Source organism: Pan troglodytes, chromosome 17 (assembly GCF_028858775.2).
Source record: "Pan troglodytes isolate AG18354 chromosome 17, NHGRI_mPanTro3-v2.0_pri, whole genome shotgun sequence".
Lineage (NCBI taxonomy): Eukaryota > Metazoa > Chordata > Mammalia > Primates > Hominidae > Pan > Pan troglodytes.
Window position 1 is genome coordinate 37,256,180 of NC_072415.2, and position 20,343 is coordinate 37,276,522.

Genomic DNA, 20,343 nt, shown 5'->3' on the forward strand with positions numbered 1-20,343 from the left:
TGCTTAATAAAAGTATAATAAAACCTCCATAGTTCATAAATATCTATTATATAATTGCAAAGCGCTAAAAAAGAAAACTGGGAGCTTATGCATATTCCTTTTCTGTAAACACGTTCATTCTTTAATTCAACAAACATATTTTTAGCCATCTATGACATGTCTGGCATTGTTCTGGGCCTAGGGTTTTATCAGTAAATAACACAGCACCCTCTACCCATGGGGCTCACATGAGGGATTTGAAATGTTGGTGAAATATAATAGATCCACATGGAGTCCTAGTGCTTACAGAAATAATTTAAATGGAAAGTAGCACCTCTGGTATAAATACCAATCTAGGGAATCCAAATTGAAAAGAAAATATGAAATGCCCAGAAGAAGGCCATATATAAATTTTGGAATTTATAATGTCTGGAAAAAGTGAGACTAACTCCTCAAAAATTTATGTCTACTTTTGAAAATCTAACCAAGATTATGAACATCATATATAATGCAAACAAATTCCATGGGGTAAATGAATATTAAGGTAAGATGACATGTACTAGATGTTGGGGTGTTATGAAAAGTGAATCCTAAAAATAACCAATTTCCTTTGAAAATATTGTGAATTCTACATACATGACTATCTTTACTATCTTTTAGCCTAGTATATTCTGGAGAACTGTTGCAATGGAAGACAGACAATGAGTTCCTGGGTTTCCAGTTGAAAGATTTTACTACTTTAAACATTTTAAAATCTTAGGAAAATCTACATGATATCAAAACCATTATTTGTTGAATACTCCTTGTATTCTATGCATTATGATAACTGATTTATGTACATTATCTCATTCTATCTATTCTTCTGACATACCTGTGGAGTAAGTTTTATTGTCCCACTTCATAGAGAAGGAATTTGAAGAACAGAAAAGTTGTTCACCTGTGATCACAAAGGTAGTGAATGGGAGAGCTGTGATTCAAACCCATATTATTATGATACCCAAAACACTGCCATATGTTATAGGCTCCCCAGGCTGTTGTTCATGACATTTGTTCATGTGTTCATTCAACAAATATTTTATAGAACATCTACTATATTTTAAGTGAAGTGCTTTACATTCCATCTTACAGTTTATTTAACCCTTGTGACAACATGGATAAATGCTTCTCATTATCCCAGCATGGCTAGGATAAAAGCGGGCAGAAGAACATGGAAGGACTAGACTGACTGAATCTTCTGGCCTCCATCTTTCTCCCATTCTCAATGCTTCCTGCTCTCGAACGTCAGACTCTAAGTTCTTCAGCTGTTGGACTCTTGGACTTACCCCAGTGATTTGCCAGGGGCTCTTAGGCCTTTGGCCACAGACTGAAGGCTGCACTATCGGCTTCCCTACTTTTGAGGTTTTGGGACATGGACTATCTTCCTGGCTTCTCAGCTTGCAGATGCCCTATTGTGGGACTTCACCTTGTGATTGGGTGAGTTAATTCTCCTAATAAATTCCCCTTCACAAATTCATCTATCCCATTAGTTCTGTCCCTTTAGAGAACTCTAATTCAGTAGGTGAACAAATGTTTCTCGAATATTTGAGCAAAAGCTCCTTGTCTATTTGGTATCTGAAGAAGACAGACACCTAGGATATAAATTAGTAATTCAGGCTATCATTTTAGCAGAATAATAAAGCCTCAATAGGAAGAAATAGAGGCTAGTGTCCAGATTGATTTCAAGAGAGTGGTCCCAGGTGCCCAGAGATAAACAGGCACTGCCAAAAGGCAGTTTGCTTCAAGCATTTATAGGAAAAATTTCTGAGGGAGTTACAAAGAACTGTGTCCCTCCTTTTTTCCCAGGAGGTATGAGCAGAGGGGAACAGAATGATGGCAGTAACATGCGGTCTCAGCTTTACGCTTGTTTTTCTCTCTGAGGCTCTCATCAACGTAACATGCTATAAATGCAAGCTGGTGTCTTTGATGGAAGAAATGGTGAAAAGGTAAAAAGAATTGAGGAATGCCTTGCAGGACTCTGACAAAATAAGAGAGCCAGGAAGAATAAGTCCCCGAGGAGACAACAGGAATGAAAACAGATGTCCAGAGTTGTAGCTATAAAAATGCAACATAGAAGAAAAAAGAAAGTTCTTCCATAGCATGCATAATGGGTGGTAATTCCAGGCGGCATACTAAACATAAGCAGTGTCAAAACTCTGAAAAAAAAAATAAAGTGATTAGCTAGTGCTGGAAGGTGTAAATGTAATCTAAATGCCTTGTTCAGTAAAAGGTTAAGGGCAAAGTTATTCTCCAGTTAAATGGTAAGCCCTTTTGAGGGCAGGAACCATGACACATTGTATTAGTCCATTCTTGCACTGCTATATAGAAATATCTGAGACTGGGATTGGGTAATTTATAAAGAAAGGAGGTGTAATTGGCTCATGGTTCTGCAGGCTGTACAGGAAGCATGGCTGGGGAGGCCTAGGAAACTTTCAATCATGGCGGAAAGGGAAGCAGGCACTTCTTACAGGGCTGAAGGAGGAGGAAGAGAGTAAAGGGAGAGGTGCTACACACTTTTAAACAACCAGATCTCATGAGAACTCACTCGCTACCACGAGAACAGCAAGGAACAAATCCACCCCCATGATTCAGTCACCTCCTACCAGGCCCCTCCTCCAACACTGGGGATTACAATTCTACATGAGATTTGGGTGGGGACACAGATTCAAACTATATCACACATATAAGTTTCTATCTTTTGAAGCTTGCACAATACCTAACACATTAGTGTCTGTTGAATTGACTAAACATACACAAACACATACAAACAGGAACTGGAAGGCATGGTAGATATCTTCGAAGGATATAATAGCTCTGCAGATCTCAGAGTGCTTAAAAGAAGCAAGAAATACAGAAATAGTTTGTCCTACCAGGAAGAACCAACCAGCAGTTACAAATAAAATGGAAAATCATGAACTACGGTGAGTAATACCTAATGTGAATGATAACAACCTCAAAAGTATGAAGTCAGTGGTTCCTTGGGAAGGACACAAACAAAGAGAGCCAGCAACTGAAAGCCCTTCTGAAGGCCTGGGGCCCAGAAGCAGAGAGCAAATATTAGAGGAAACAATGGCCAGTTTGTAGAGAGCAAGAAAAAAATGTATGGAAAGTATGAAGGAGAGATAATTCACAAGAGAAACAGACTTCATAAGGGATTAATTAAACAACAAGTGAATTGCAAAGAGTATGCCAATTTTCTGCAACATAAATAACAGAGCAAATGAAACATTTGAAAACCTAGAAAATCAGCAGTGTCTTGAGGCACTAGCCTAGTCAGGCTGCCTAATGAACTGTTACTGACCATCAGTGTGGACCCCCAAATTTAAATTACCAGATCATAACTGACAGAGATATGGATGTAATTAGTTTTTGGAAAATGAAAAAACTATAATTCATAATATTTAGTTTCACTATATAAACTTTTACGTTCACCCACAGCTCAAGTTGTATTTAGATAACCCTATTTTGCCTAAATGCATAATATTGAAACTATAATAAGGCATCTCAGAGTAAACTGAATTGAGTAAACTCTGATTGCATTGTTATAGGTCAGAGATGGGCCATGCCTCGCTGAATTTTCTGAACCTCTAGTCATTTGGCAGAGAGGAACAAGGGGTTACAGCCTTGGTATCCTGACATGAGGAGACATTCCAATGAATCCTATTAACCAGGAACTAATAGTTGGGGGAAGTGGTAATTTCTGGGTCTCTATTAAAGGGTATAGAGGTAGCTCACCAGGAGGCAAAAGCATGAGGTAGGATGGAGAGAACTTTTAAAATTCATCACTTTCTTTTGGTGTCATTTACTTTTCAGGAAAACTGGAATTGAGGCTATCTTCATAAGGAAGTTGGAATGCATTTCTAATGGATGGTTAATAGATTTTTTTAAGGTTATGAATTCATTTGAAAGGTTTGAATCTTCTCCCTGGAAGAATTCATAAAAACAAAAATGAGCAATTTTATGAAATTCTCCAAATCTTCTGAAGTTTATCCATGAAGTCATATAGATTCCATAGAAGTTGGGTTAAGAAGCCAGCCTCCAGTGACTTTCAAGTCTTTAGTTAAAAGCTAAGAGACTTGGAAAAGTAGAGAATTTATATTTTTGACTACGTTTTAAATTTAAAGTTGTGACTTCACAAGGTATGAGAACCTAATGATGTCAAAATTACAGTTTAATTTTTGAGTCCAGATAAAATTTTTATGACATTGAGACAAACTTTTTTTGAACCTTTACCTGATAGTTCTGAGGCTAATATAAACTAACTAAATAAAATAGATTGCCTCTCTAAAGGTTTAAGAATTTTGTGTTATATCAAAAGACAGAATTGAGTCATTTAAAAATAAATTGGACAGAATAAACTGAAGATCATAGAAATGTTTTCTCTAGGAGTGAGAGTCTAGAATGAAGAACAGAACTAAGAAATAGTGAAGATGCTGACCTAAAGAACAATGGGAAAGAAATTAACTCAAAAAAATTCAATGCTCTGACAGACAGGAAGAAAGAGAAAGAGAAAGAGGGAGGAAGAGAGGGAGAGAGAGAGAGAGAGACACAGAGAGAGAGAGACAGAGAGAAAGAAAGAAAAACTCCTGCTTGCTTTGTTTTCCAGAGAAAGAGAGAGAAACTCCTGCTTGCTTTGTTTTCCAGACAGTTAATTTTCTATAACATATTAACAAATTGGAAGAAAAGAAAAACCATCAGAGGTATTAAAATTACCAGACAAGGCCTAAATCAAAGCAGGAAAAACTAAAAAGTCCTTTCACCCTTGACAAGTTTCAGATTCCCTTGAAATATGAGCTTTAGCCTCAGTGACAGTAATGGGAGTTATACGTGCACCTGGAGAAAGGAATCACCCAGTTATGACAGCTGCATAACTAAACACCATGAATCATGTTGGAAAAGTTCCTAGGAGCCAGATCCATGGCCAAAAGCCATGAAAACCCCCAAGGAACGAATGAATCCTGACTTTTTAGAGGGCTGACTGTTGGGAAATTGAGGGCCCATTAAAATCGTTTGAATGCTGCTTTTTCAGATGGTGAAACTCTGACATAGAAAGAGAGCTTGAGTAGTTTGTCCCCTATTCTGAATATAATTTCTAACAATGCCAAAGGAGGAAGTCTTACTTCAAACCATGGGCAAAGGACATAGCCTGCAGAGTAGAACAAAACAATTTTCTTAGCTCTTTGTTACATACCGACAAAACAGATAAAATTGAACTATCCTCACCATAAGCAGTTTCAAACCATTCTAACAGTAAGCAAAAACTAGTTGTTTGCCTAAATGCTAATGATGATTCTTCACTATCACAGTGGATTAAATTCTATGTAGTTTGGTGTTTTGATTTTAGTAAGGTAACATATTTCCCAGGATCGCTGGTGCAAAAACGATTAGTCCACTCATAATGGTGAAGAGTCAGGGCTGGCCTTGTGTGGGGGAAGTCATACATATCATTTCAAACCCACTGGAGGGTCCCTTTGCTTAAACAGTGACCTACTTACCCTGCTCTCTGATGTTCCAAATGTCAAAAGTATATTCTTTTATTTTGTTTTGTTTATACCAAATAGACACTTTGTCTTAAAATGTAAATATCTCTTAAAGAGGGAATACTTCACGTTTTCTTAATCATTTGCAACTCACAAAGATATTATATGCAATATCTTTTTTTTGAAATTCTGTCTTCATAGATCTGATTCCTTACATTCTGTGGCAAGATAAAGAACCAGAGCTGGAGACACCGCAGGTGGCCAAACAGTGTGCTGTGGGGTCAGCCTAATACATATGCAGAGTAGGGAATGCCCATGAACCTGTTGGAAACTGGCGTGTTACTATGATTTTCAGTCTCTGCAATCATATTTTCCACAGGTACATATTTTTAGTCTTTTTTATGGCAGAGTCACCATTTTGGACATTCTTATGTATTAGATACAAGAGGGTTAGTGAAATGCATTCTTTTTTCTTGGTCTACAATAGTATATTTTAAAAATCTTTTGAGATTTATGTTAAAAATAATTCATGTTGAAAAAAGTTGCTATTTTTTTGTGGAAAAAAGTGCAGTTAGCACTGATGGCTAAACCAGCTGAAAGTGCATTATTAACAACATAGTAGAGAAAAATATTTTAATATATTTATTTTTTAAATGTGATTTATGCCTATAGTTGAGCATGGATATAAAATGTCCTTCAAATTCATTCCAAACAGTCTTTGAAAACGCACTATTTGTAGCAGTCAGAACACTGGTGCACGTATTCATGCTGATCTGCTATAATTTTTTTAGGATCCTCTTAATTTAAGGAAAATAGCTCCTTACAGACCAATGTAAAAGCGCAGCCTGAGATATCTCCCATTACTTGTTCTCCAGTCTACTATGTTCTGTGAAGTTATAACACATTAAAGTTGCATAAAAAGACTTCTGAGACATCTGAAGATTTGAAAGAAAAAAGGCTCTAAAGGCCAACTGTGCCTACTGGTACAGAGATTTGAAAACTATGGCCGTCATGCCTATGCACCTCATACTCGAACAAGTGAGTAGTGCAAAGTTCATCAGAGGGCCACAGAAGCAGAAAACAATGGCTGTAAGTGCTTTCTTTGTACCTGGACTCCTGGACCTAGGGAACCCTAACAATTGTGTATCAGATCCAAAGGTAAAAAGGCCTCTGTAGGGAAACTGAGTAGAAACTGTACTGAAATGTACATATCATGATCATTGTATAAATGACCAGACCGAGACAATCAAAGTGAAATTGATAACATGAATGACCCTATAACCATTGAAGATTAAATTTAATATTAAAAAGCTCCTAAAAGGAATTTCCAGGCCCAGATGGCACCACTTGATAATTCTGCTAAACATTTAAAGAGGCATTAACATAAATTTTACACACTCTCTCCCAGAAATAGAAGAGGACTAAACACTTCCCAACTCATTTTATGAGGCTAGCATTTTGCTGATACTAAAATTAGACAATCAGGTAAAGATAGTTTTAAAAAAGTAATAAAGAAAAAAAAGAAAGATGGCTACAGATGAGTATCTCTCATGAATTTAGATTCTCAAGTAAATATTAGCAAATCAAATCCAGCAGTATGTAAAAATAATTATACACAAAGACCAAGTGGGATTTATTCTAGGTATGCAAAGCTGATTTAACATTAAAAAATCAATTAATCTAATCCACCATATCAACAGGCTAAAGAAAAAATCATAAATCATGTAATCATATCAACTGATGCAGAAAAAGCATTTGACAAAATCCAGCACTCATTCATGATAAAAGCTCTCAGAAAACTGGAAAGAGAGGGAAACATTTTTAAGTGGAAAAAAGCCCTATACAAAAACCCTGCAGTGAACATCATACTTAATGGTGAAAGACTGAATGTTTTTTCCCTAAAATTAGGTAGGTAGAATGGAAGAATGTCTGCTCTCATCATTCTTATTCAAAGTATTGGAAGTTGTAGACAGCACAATAAGGAAAAAAAAGAGAAAAGAAAAGAAAAAGGCATCCGTATCGAGAAGGAAGAAACAAAACTGTTGTTATTTGCAGATGACATGATTGTCTATGTAGGAAATCCCAAGGAATCTACAAAATACCTCTTAGAACCAACGAGTTCATCAAAAGCAAAGGATAGATCATCCTAAAAAAATTAATAGCATTTCTGTAAACTAACAATGAACATTTGGACATTTAAAATATAGTATGATTTATAATTGCTCTAAAATAAAATATTTGATATAAGTCTAACAGAACATATACAAAATCTGAATTCCAAAAATTACAAAATGCTGATGAAAGAAATCAAATATCTAAATAAATAGAAACTCATACAAAGTTAATGGACTGAACAAATTAACATAGTAAAGATGCCAATTGTCCCTAAGTTGATCTACAGGTTGAATGAAACACCTGTTAAATTTCAAACCAGTGGTTTTTGGTACAACACAACAATCTTAGTCTAAAACTTATATATAAAGGCACTGGAGCTAGAATAGCTAAAATAATTTTGGAAAAAGAGAATAGAGTGGTAAATATAACTCTATGTGATGAAAAGGCTTATGTATAGCTACAGTAAAATCAACACCTATCATACACACATTGATCAACAGATCAGAAAAGAAAACTCAGAAATAGACCTATACCAATATGCTGAAGTTATTTTAGATTTTTGACAAAGGTGCAAAAGCAATTCAATGGGGGATAGTCTTTTTAACAAATGTTGCTGGGGCTATTACAGACAGGCAAAAAGAAAATGAATTTTGACCTAAACCCCACTTCTTATACAAAAATTAACTCAAAATGGGTAACATACCAAATGTAAAACATAACATTATAGTAATTTTAGAAAAAAATATAAGAAAATGTTTCAGGACTAAGCTAGTCAAAGAGTTCTTAAACTTGACACCAAAAGCATAATCCATAAAAGCAAAAACTGAAAAATTGATAAAGTGAATCTCATCAAAATTAAAAACTTTTGCTCCACATCGACCCTGATAAGCAGATAAAAAGACAAGCTACAAACTGCGTGAAAATATTTGCAAACCACCTATCTGACATAGGAATTGTATCTAGAATATGAAAAGAATTGTCAAAACCCAATAGTTAAAAAATCAGTTTTAGAACATTTTACCCACCCCCAAAGAAACTTAATACTCATTAACAATCATTCCCAATCCTACCCTCCTACTATTCTCCCCAGACCCAGGCAATGGCTAATCTAATTTCTGTCTTAATTGATTTACTCAAATGTAATCATACAATATGTGGCTGGCCTCTTTGACTTAGCATAGTATTTTCAAGGTTCATCCATGTTGCCACAGGCATCAGTACTTCATTCCTTTTCATAGATGAATAGGATTACATTTTCTGGATATATCACATTTTGTTCATTGCCTTATCAATATGAATAATTGACTTGCTTCCATGTTTGGCCATTAAGAATAATGCTGCTCTGAACACTCATGTCCAAGCATTTGTATGGGTGTGTGTTTTCCATTCCCTTGGGTATATATACATAGAAATGGAATTGCTGGGTCATGTGATAACTTCAGGTTTAACATTTTGAGACGTTGCAAAACTGTTTCTGAACTGACTGCAAATTTACATTCTCACTAGCAATCGTACAAGAATTCCAATTTCTCCATATCCTGGTCAGCACTTGCTATTGTCTGTCTTTTTGATTATAGCCCTCCTAGGGGATGTGAAATGGTATCTCATTGTAATTTGGATTTGCATTTCCCTAGTGACTGAAAATGTTGAGCACTATTAGTGATACATATTTTATCATTTGTATATACTCTTTGAGAAATGTCTATTCAGATACTTTGCCCATTTTAAAATTAGGTTTGCATTTTATTATTATTATGAATGTTTAAAAGCTTTTTTACTGCAGATCAATTCCCCGTCCCCCCTTAAAAAGAAACAAAATGAATGTATACATAGGATGGGAACTCTGTTGGATCGTTCAATTCACCCAGCCCCTTGTTGACCATAGAGGTGGGGGGAACAGGCAGTAGGTTTTATTAGTCAGGCGATCATAGCAACCAGATGTTTTGAGGGCAGCTTATTTGAGGTCCACTGATGCTTTGAATATGCAATAGGAAAGCATGACTGTCATTTCTCACCTGCACATATCTGAATACATTCAGATGCCAAGGAAACTACAAAGAAACAAAAAAGTATATTCATTCCAAGATTCATTGATTGAGATTTTTAAGTGCCCCTTTTTTTCCCATAGAGGACCAGAGCAGTGATAACGTGCCAGGAGTGCTGTGTTTTCTGGCATGAGCTCCCATCCTCTGGTGGTCCTGAGACAGTAGATTGATCCTGGAGCCTTCTTGAAATGAGCAGGTGGTCCAGTTGGGTAGAATGTGTGTAGCCCAAATACTGGGGGTGGAGGTGGGGCAATGTTCACCATAGCTGGAGAGCCACTTGAGAGTAGGTGGAAGGAGTTGGCAGATGCATCTTCTGCTGCTGCAGGAGAAGGAGCTCCTAGCAGAGCTGGAATGAGCTCTAGCTGGATCCCAGAGTCTGTGGTTCTGTCCTTTTTTTCTTTTCCTTTGGCTGCTTGTGATCTTCCCCATTTTACCCTGAGCCTGCAGCCATTGACAGTCAATTTATTAAAGGACTTCTCAGTAGCCACTTCTGCAGCCTGCCCTGTGGAAAAGCAGCACACTGCTGGCCAGGCATGGTGGCTCATGCCTGTAATCCCAGCACTTTGGGAGGCTTAGGCGGGCAGATCACCTGAGGTCAGGAGTTCGAGACCAGCCTGACCAACATGGTGAAATCCCACCTCTACTAAAAATACAAAATTAGCTGGGCGTGGTGGCACATGCCTGTAATCCCAGCTACTTGGGAGGCTGAGGCGGGAGAATTGCTTGAACCTGGGAGGCAGAGGTTGCAGTGAGCCAAGATCACACCACTGTACTCCAGCCTGGGCAACAAAGAATGAAACTCTGTCTCAAAAAATAAAATAAAATAAAATAAAAATAAAATAATTAAATAAAAATAAAAGCACACTGCTGTCTCTGTACAGTGATCATCCAGATCTCTCTACATAGGTAGGGATGATTTGTTAGCTTGGTCTCAGTAATGATACCCTCCAGACCATCAACATATAGTGTGGTGATAGCCTTATCCTCTGGTGGATATAGATGAGGCATCGTTAAAGCCTGCTTTAGAAGCTTCTATGCTCCAGCTCCAGGGTCATTGTTTCCATAATACTTGTCTTTAATATGCTTATCAGCAAGGGTATTATCTGGATCTGTAGGCCTCTCACGCCTATATGGATGCGCCTCCTCTCTCATTCTCTCCTTTCACCCAGAAGGAGCAAATGTGGGCCTTTAGGTGATAGGATATGGTCTGGGCCAGATTGTTCAGCATGTCACTGCTAGATGTGACTTTCCCCAGCAGACCAACTGGCTGTGTTCCATCAGAGTTAGAAACCTCTCTTTCCATATTCTGAATGGAGTACTTTTGCTCACCTCCAACTTTGGCATGTAATCTTTTAAGGATAGACCTGCATCATGAACCTGGATGGACAGGCCATACTCTGCCACTAAGAGGCAGGTCTGACAGAAATTAGTTAATTTGCTGCAGCTTTGGTACCCTTCAGTCTTCTTGAAATGCATGTGAACCCCAGAGCATTAGCCAAACACTGAATGGTTTTGCACAGATTTTGCATTCCTTCCCACACTTTTCCTTGGTTATTTGGATATCTGGGTTTTCTGCAAGACATGCCTAGCACAGAATGGGGAAGTCTGCTTCTTCCCAGTTCTTCCTGCTGTAGGTGTGGAAACGCAGAGAGGTCACCATCTTGAGAGCATCTGGTAGCAGTGGTAGCTTTCGAGGTGGGAGAGAGGACCACTACACAAATCCCATCAGGCCCAGCCCTAAATTTCATGATTCTTCTGCAAGAATAGTAAAATGGATGACCTTGGAGTCCCATTTCTTCATAAGTGACTTTATGCAATATGAGATTAATTTCCCTGTTAACAATAGTTTCAAGACAGAAGGGAGTGTAGAGAGAAGGGGATGAAAGAAGAGATTTTCAGTTTATAAAGATCTGTATGCTTTGTCTTTTTTTTTTTTAGTGCATGTACTTCTTTTATAAATGGAGATAGAAGAAAAATGATGGCAGATACTGTTTGGCAGCAAAGCAGCAGTGTTACCCTCATCACTATTTGTATTCAGATAGCGGGAACCTTGTCACTGTGACACTGTGTCTCCGTGAAATGCTGCGTTTGTGACTAGTTGTGTCCAAAGTTTGATTTCTCACAGATCAGCAAGGGACTGGGATCCTGTCACAGCCTGTTCAAAGTTGCTATGATTATACTTGCCTTCCAGGAGCTGGGTGCACCCCACCCCTTCCCTCTGCCCTTCCTCTTCTCCTCTTATTTTGTTATTGAGTTGTAAGAGTTATTTATATATGCTGGATACCAGTCCATTATCATATATATGATTTGCAGCTAGACAGGATTTTAAGTATCAACAAGCATAATCTCCATCTTTCATAAATGTGTGCCGAGGATTAGAGACATTAAAAGAGAAATGATAGATCATTGATTTGGGGCAGAAACAGACTCACATCCAGATGTTCCTACTATCAGGTGTGGGAGGATACTGCAAATGCAAAATAAATGAAGTATATCTTCCAAGCTTCATACGTCTTCACTTCAGCTCAGCACTAAACTAAATGCTCTCATGAAGTAACAGAAGTGTTTAACTCCACTGAGCCCCATATTAGGAGTCACAAAAGAACTTCTCTGTGAACTTCATTTAACCTTTCTGACCAAGGAGATCTTTTCCATTGAAGTAATATCTAATGGAGCATTTTCCAAGATGTTTTTTATTGATATGCGTAGCAAGAGATCCATCCTGATGGGTATAAACACCCTTAAAAGGAAAACATGTACAAAACAGTACATTATTAATGAAGATTGTACTCAATGTATAAGACCACATGAGCAATGTTAAAAATCACAGAAATGGTGTTGGTTTCATTTTGGAGCTTTAAGAAATACTGTGTCATTAGAGCATATGTGACAGTCTAGTTTGAAAAATATAACAAATTAAAGTGGGACTTTTCAAAAGGGATTTCTTTCCGAAAAGGTCAGCTATAAAAACAGGGAGTGGGGGAGATTTCTTACTCCCAAGATCACCAAAATAACATCATTTATTGGACTTGATGCCCATATGTGAAGTTTTACAATGTTCATCACTAAATGTAACAAATGTAGTTAGAAAGCAGTAAACTTAGAAAAGAATCAGTACCAATGATATAGGTAATCATAACAGAGAAAATTGAAAAGTTTTTGCCCTTTTCCAAATACATATATCATTTTGTTTTTAGGTTAGTCATTTTAGGATAAAAACTAAGATTTTTTGAGGGGGGTGTGGTTTGCAACCTCCTCCTCCCAGGTTCAAGCGATTCTCCTGCCTCAGCCTCCAGAGTAGCAGGGATTACAGGCGCCTGCCACCACGCCCTGCTAATTTTTGTATTTTTAATACAGACAGGGTTTCACCATGTTGGCCAGGCTGGTCTCAAACTAAGCTCAAGTGAACCGCCCACCTCAGCCTCCCAAAGTGCTAGAATTTCAGGCATAAGCCACTGTGCCTGGCCGTGTGCACAGATTGTCTTTGTGTCTTATGGTTCACATTTTGATGTAAAGAGACAAACTGCACCTCATTTTAATGCTAAAACCCTGCCCTAAAGTGAACATGTGATGTATGTTACATGTATGTTTACCTGTTATGCATGCGCTCAGCTCCCCTCATAAATATGTATAGCTTTTTCCCCAAACATGCTGAATATGCATGATACAGACACTGTAATGCATAAAACCCAATCTGTCCTTCCCCTTTTCAAAGAGAGAGCACCTTTGTTCCACACTGGAGACTTTCTTTTCCCAGCTTGGAAACCATTATCACCAATAAAGCTCTCTTTTCTACCGTTTAGCCATCCTGGTGGTCTTTTGGACAACAGATGCCAATAGGTATTTCTGCACTTCAGCTCGTACAGGCAGCATTCTGGGGAGAAGACGTGTACTTTCAGGGCTGTTTGGTCCCAAACTTTGGATGGAGGAAAAGATGGAAATAACTAAAAGGAATTTATCTAGAAATAATGAAAGAAGTCTCTTTCATGGTAAGGATTGGGGTTGAATTTCTGCAGAAATTCCTAAGGTACGTGAAAAATTTGGAGTTTTTGCTGGTGGGCCTAAAGACTAAGAAGTGAGAAGAAAAGAGAAACCATGTGTACCTAAGCCGGAGAGGGGCTCTGCAATGTGCCAATATGCTGAGGCCCAAGAGAGAGACAGCTAGCATGACATCTCTCCATCTTTGACAGACAGTGGTTTAGGGGCCCTCTAGGAGCAGCTGAATTCTGAGTTGTGCTTTTTTGTTAATTCTCTTATGATAGTCTCAAGTCACTTCTAAAGCTTTTTGAACACAAAAGTCTAAATTCGGTGGGGCTTAGGGAAATGTAAGCTGGAGCTCTGCAGGTGGGGCAAAGCAGACCAAGGAAAGTAATGCAATACAAGAAGCAGTCAGGAGACAGCAGGAAGAAATGAAAGAAGATGCCGGGATGGCAGTCTGGAGGGAGAGGTGACAAGTGACACCCAGTTTGCACTAGGTACTCCCTAAGCATTCTTAACATTTCTTAGGAAAGGGCCCAGGATATCTTCTGAATTAGGGACTAGAGTATTTTATTTTCTCCAAATAATCAAACCCACAATAATTTTCTTGTCCAGAAGACAAGAAAATCTGGAGAAACTTAGGGTGCATTTGTAAATTCTGGATTTGCAGTGCTAAGCTGGAAAAGGTCAGGTCTTCTACATCACTTTAACAATGCCATGCAGCCATGTGCTGGCCTCATTTCCAACAACAAAAAAAGAAGAAACAAAAGCTGCAGATCCCTTTGTCTGAATTTTCTGATACCTATTTTTTATAGAGTGATCTTTCTTTCCCTCCTGGCTTGATCACGTCACTCATGGTGCTCAAGAGTGCTTCATAGGGAGATTAGCGACTTTCTCAAGCATGTGATTGGATGGCACATAATTCTCTTTGGCTGAAGGAGCAGTAGCTTCTTTACAGTTGAATAGATTTCATAGTCAGCAATCTCAGAATTATATTAGAAGATAATTTCTTGCTGACTAAACAAATCATGGTACAATATAAGTTAGACACCTTCTCTGGAATTAAAGCAGCCTTGGTTGCTCTAAATATAAAAAGAGAACATTGACCTTTTAATACTGACCATACAATGGCCAAACATCTTTGCTACAACATTTGCAACTTGCAGAACAAGGAGTTGACATAGCTCTGCTGAATGATCATTTGTTGGATTCCATGAATCTCAAAAAAATGAAAGGATCTCTCTTTAGGTGTGTCTGGGGCTATCAAAGTAAGCAAGTCAGATGAATTATTGATAGGCTTTGGATCAATGAAATGCCACTGGAATGACAAATGATAAGCACAGTAAAACTGTCACAATCTTTATTCCCCAAATACTGTTCACCAATTCCTCTCACCTAGCCTTCTTATATCAATCTATCTCAAATGACTTCTTCCCCTACAACCACCACACACATTTTTCCAACATCAATTAATTCTGTCTTGTCTCATAAGACCTATTTGTAGGGTCAGCTACCCCATGAAACCTTCTCCAAATAATCAAACCCACAATAATGTTCTATCTTCTCAACACTAACTTTTAGAACTTCTATTATTTGTACTAGGAATTAAATTACCTAAAATCTATAAGGTTCCTGGTACATTCTAGCCCACCCCATGAAAAGATCATTGAGTTAAAGTCTAAAGCCTTCATAAAATTGTTAGTTCCCTCCCGACCTTCTTCTCTGTTGGCACTTAGCACAGGGTACCACATCTGTGTATTATGGCTTCTTAAGAATCATGTTTTCTAACTTTTTTTCTTTTGTACCTACTATCTATCCTCCACAAATATAAAGAGTATTTTAATTATCCATTTCTGCAGCTTCCATTTCCACTGTGACACTGAATTGCAGAGAAGTGTTGGACTAAATGTTGCCATAGATCAATATTATAAAAAGGCCCTATTCTTAGTCTGGTGCCACCCATAAAATGGAACAAATATTAACTAACATGAAAAGTGACATTCACCTATGGATTGTGCCATAAAGTACTGAGCAGTATGTCAAACATAAATGTGTTTCAAATGTGTATTCAAATTTCAGGTATAGTTTATTGAAGTTTACCTATAGCTTCTCATCCTTGGCCTTTGGAGTATACATTGATAAGCTTTTATTAAAAGTATATTAAAAGTTCTAGGAGAGCAAATCTATGGCAATGTCAGACTTACTGTGTCCTGTGAAGGACCTCTTTAAGAAGCTCTTAGGAATTCCAGGAGCCCCACTAGTATCCTTTTTTATTCTTAGTTAAGTGCTACAATTCATTAGCATGGATGGGTGGCAGAAATTCTGTCATGACATATTTGCACCAGTAAGCTGAATGTTGAGTTTCTTAAAATACAGCTAGCAAAAAACAGGGGAGGCAGGAATGCCTGTTTAATAGAGCAGAATCTCCATCCTCCAACCCCAGTTTGAACCAAATATGTTAAGAAATGCTTTACAACAGAGAATTACTACAGAGTGTAAAGCACTACTATACTTCATTATGAACTAACAACATTTTTTGTTGCTACCTTTAAGAAACTAATTTTAGTTACATAGTACATATACATAGGTTTAGTGAAGCAGAACACCCCCGCCCAAATATTTTAAATGTAGAATTGATTTGCTAAATAATCTAGGTCATTCACACACACCCCCAAAAAAATCCACCCCAAATACTCTAAGTTGTAATGGTTTTATAATGAATTTTTCAGATGATAAAATCTGTGTAAACCAGGGTTTCATAAAAGATAAAACAATGTGACTTATTATCTACAGAACAATGATAAAGCGTGCTAGTCTCCAGATATAAATATCACATGAGAAAGCTCCATAATATGATGGTGCTTGTTTTGGCCTTATTGACACCAATTGGCAAAAACCATTCTAGCCCATAAATGGTTCCTCAAGTTTATATACCTGTGTCCTCAGATATTATTTGCTGCTACTGATTGTATGTCTTTGGCAATGCTGTGCCTCCCCATTTGCATTTGCCAAAGTTGGGCTAAGAGGATTGGATGCCTTGGTGTAACATTTTAAACCCACTCCCTGCTGTGGTCTTTAGATGTTGGTCTTTAGAGGCACATTTGTTGAGACATGGTTGAATAACGGCACTGCACAACTGCTTTTCTAGAGAATATATCCCATAACGGAATTTCTTAAATTCATATTTTCAGTTATTTGCTACAGAGACATACAGATCCACTTTATTGCACCCTATTATCTACCCCCTACCATGCCTTTGGCACTTTAAAACCTGCTTAGCACAAGATAAATTACATTTGTACACTTCAACTCTTAGTGTCCTGGGGAGTTTCCAAATATAAATTTTATTTTTTTTAAAGTACATCTTTGAAAACAACCAAAATGTGGTGAAACAGTCTTTGAAATGCAACATGGCAGATGGACAGAAAACTTTACTAGCATGATGGATGGGTCTTTTATTTATTCCTCTGTGAATGGCTGCTGATCATAATCACTTTTATAGCTTGACTGCAACGAAAAGGATTATTTCTTTTGTCCTGGAATCTCAGGATGAGCATATTTGTTCAGAGGATGAAGGGGACGGGCATAATAAATTCACAGCAGTCACAAGCCAATGTTCTTTAATTCTTAAGACGCTATCAACTTTAAATATTCTGATCCTCTCACAGTTAGCTCACTTATCCTTTTGTCCTTATTGAATTAACTTCCTTTTCTTTTACATTGTCTCCTGAGGGGACCTCATTTTAAATCTTTTCAGTTTAATTCCATTAATTGGCATATTGTCTGGTCTCATGTTCTCCTCTTGGGTCTTGAACTTATGTTCCCCTCAGTTCTTAAACTCCTTAGCTATATTTTGCAGATTTGAATGACAACTTGCTCCATCTGTAGACAAAGCATGTGCATTCTTATCTTTCACTTCCAGGCTAATGTTTAACAATGAATTCACAATCCTGGCGGTTTATCAGCCCATTAAGTAAACCAAAATATAGAGTTCCTTGATTTTAAAGCCATCATACTGAAATCCAGGGAAATTGGCTCACTAATTTGAGCATAATTTAAAAGCTAACAATTCTAAATTATGGTAAGTAGATCCAAATAAGACATATTTATCTTTGCAGGTCCTCCTGCCTACAACTGAGACAGATCTAGAGGTCATACTGTCTTGGGCTTATATCCATTTCATCTTCACCACTTATTAGCTAAGTAATCATGGGAAGGTTATATACATCTCTAACTCTCAATATTTTCCTCTCTAAAATGGGGGTAATAATGAAAGTTCATTTTAAACCATAGAGATGTGATGAAGATTTAATAGGATAATTGTCAAGGAATGCTTAATATAATGCCTTGCATAGAAAATAATCAATGCTAGCTATCATTATTGTCATTACAATTAAAGTACTATCACACCTATTAGTGGTGTATTTATATCCTTCCTGCAAAGCACATCTAACTCTCACCTTATCCGAACCCTCAGACTCCACATGGAGAATGTCATGTTGGGAAGAAGGCTCCATACAACTTGTCACTTATTCTGTTCCACTGTTATAGTCATCCCTTCTCTTTAATTAAACTGCACATCACTTACATAGAGAGAATTTGTCGTACCTTTTTACAAACCATGCTCAGCACAATGTCTTATTCTCACAAAAATGGTGGCATACTCATCTATTATCAACAATAAAAGTATGAGAAATCAGATATTATTTTCAACTTACTTTTAGAAAGAGGCTAAAACTAGAAGCAGATGGTAGGTTATTATAGGGAGATGTAAGGATTATTGAGTTAATCAGAGGGGGACAGTTTAGGGAAATAAGAGGAGAGATGAACCTATCTCTCAGCCAGTCTTGATTATCCATAGAAGATAAAAAGAACAATTGAGTGATAAACAAAAATCATAGTGCTCATTTTCACAAACTTATATTTAATAATTACATGATCCCATTGCATTAAATCATCAAATACTTACACAAAAGATTTGGAATTGACAGTGATGTCTGCACGAGGGCTGACTAGAAGCTCCTAGTGCTCTCCTCCCATGTAAAATAACCCAAAACAATGAATAAACAACTACATTTTGCCCAACATATCTAAAGGAGTACCAAATACTAGCAAAGCAGCAGCAGAAATCCTGTAGAACAAGAAATCTAGGATGGCTGCATAGAGAAGGGCAGGGAACAGCTTGCTTTCGCCACCCACTGCTCTAGTTGAGGTCAGCTCAGCACCAGGAGGGACTTCTCTCTGTGGAGAAAAGGTAAGCAAGAGGACCCCAGAAGCCCCCACCACTGCTGCAGACACCTGCAGTTCTCACAGGCTTGGAGCCCAGCTGAGGGAGTTCCCCAGAGTCTACTTGCCAAGCTACCCTCCGAGAAGGAGCCAGTGATGCTGTGTCTCCCCTTGTTTGGCCAGTGCCGCTACTGCTCTGTGCCATTTTGGAACTGGAGCCACCGCTACAGTGCATCCTGCTTCAGAGACAAGTAGCCCTTGCATCCCTCCATCCCTGAGGCTCAGCCTCCGCTGCATTATTCTCACGGACAGTGCATCATCCCCAGACCAAGCTCTTGCTATTGCCAACTCCCTAAGGTTAAACTTCCATAGAGCCAGTCCCTCCCCACCATCCCAGTCACTGGTGGACCCTCCCTTTATGGCTGACCTGAAGTGTGCCCTACCCCAAGCACACAGAGCCTCAAACTACCAGAGCAGTCATGGCTCTGGTGTCATAGCTGAGGCAACACCCCAATTCCCAGGGACCTCATGCCTGCTACACACCAGACAGTCACCATCTTCAAACCACAAGAATCCAGAAGCTCCACTGGCCCATGTAGCACCACTTTCTGGATCCAACCACATGCGGTGCCTTGCATTCCAGGGAATTAGAACTTTGGCTGACCTGTGCCACCCACCCTCCAGAACAAATAACTGCAGCACCCTGCCTCCTAGAACTAGACTAGCTCCCCTAGTACAAGCTGCTGAGGCACCCCACTCCTGAGAGCAGTCATCTGTGCTGCTCTCCGACCACTAGGTTCCAAGCCACAGTGGCATCTTGTCATTCTTGGGTCTTTGCTCCTGCTGCAGCTGGCCTCACAGAGCCTAACATGCTGCCATATCCCACCATCCCAGGTCCTGATTCACCACTGGATGGTACCTCATTTCCTGGAGCCTGAGTGTGTCCTGTTAGTTCTGCATCATGAATTACATGAATTACAGCTGTCCCCAGGGCTCAAGCTTCCAGAGAACTTCTTCCCTGAAGCCATACCAGTGCCATGCCCTGCCCTCTACAGTTCGGCACTACAGCTATATCCCAGCCCACTAGGCCTAAGCTGCTAGGTGTGCCTCAGAACAACAGATCCTGGCTTAGTAGAATTGCATTCACTAGTGGCTGTGCCTCAAGTCCTTGGTGCTATAGTAGTTTTACAAGACCCCAACCCCAGGAACTGAGATTCATAGCTGCTCTGAGCACCTGTGCCCTGGATCCCAGTGCTGCTGTGGCTGTCTGTGAGCCATGTGACCCAGAATCCAACGAGATTCTCTCAGCTAAGATGCACCACTATGAGAAAGACAAGAACAGGATAATCCCTAAAACCCTGGCCCTAATAATCTAGGCAGCCACCATAATTGCCACAAACTCCTGCAAACTAGATGACTGAGGAACCTCCCATCATTGCTAACACTGATCACAACTGAAGAAGCTGCATAGAGATAGAGACTAC

At 38.6% G+C, this 20,343-nt stretch overlaps 1 pseudogene; it reads right to left on the reverse strand.

Moving 5' to 3' along the window:
* Positions 1–9,697: 9,697 nt before the first annotated feature.
* LOC104003127 (pre-mRNA-splicing factor RBM22-like) lies at positions 9,698–11,315 on the reverse strand (annotated as a pseudogene).
* Positions 11,316–20,343: the final 9,028 nt, after the last annotated feature.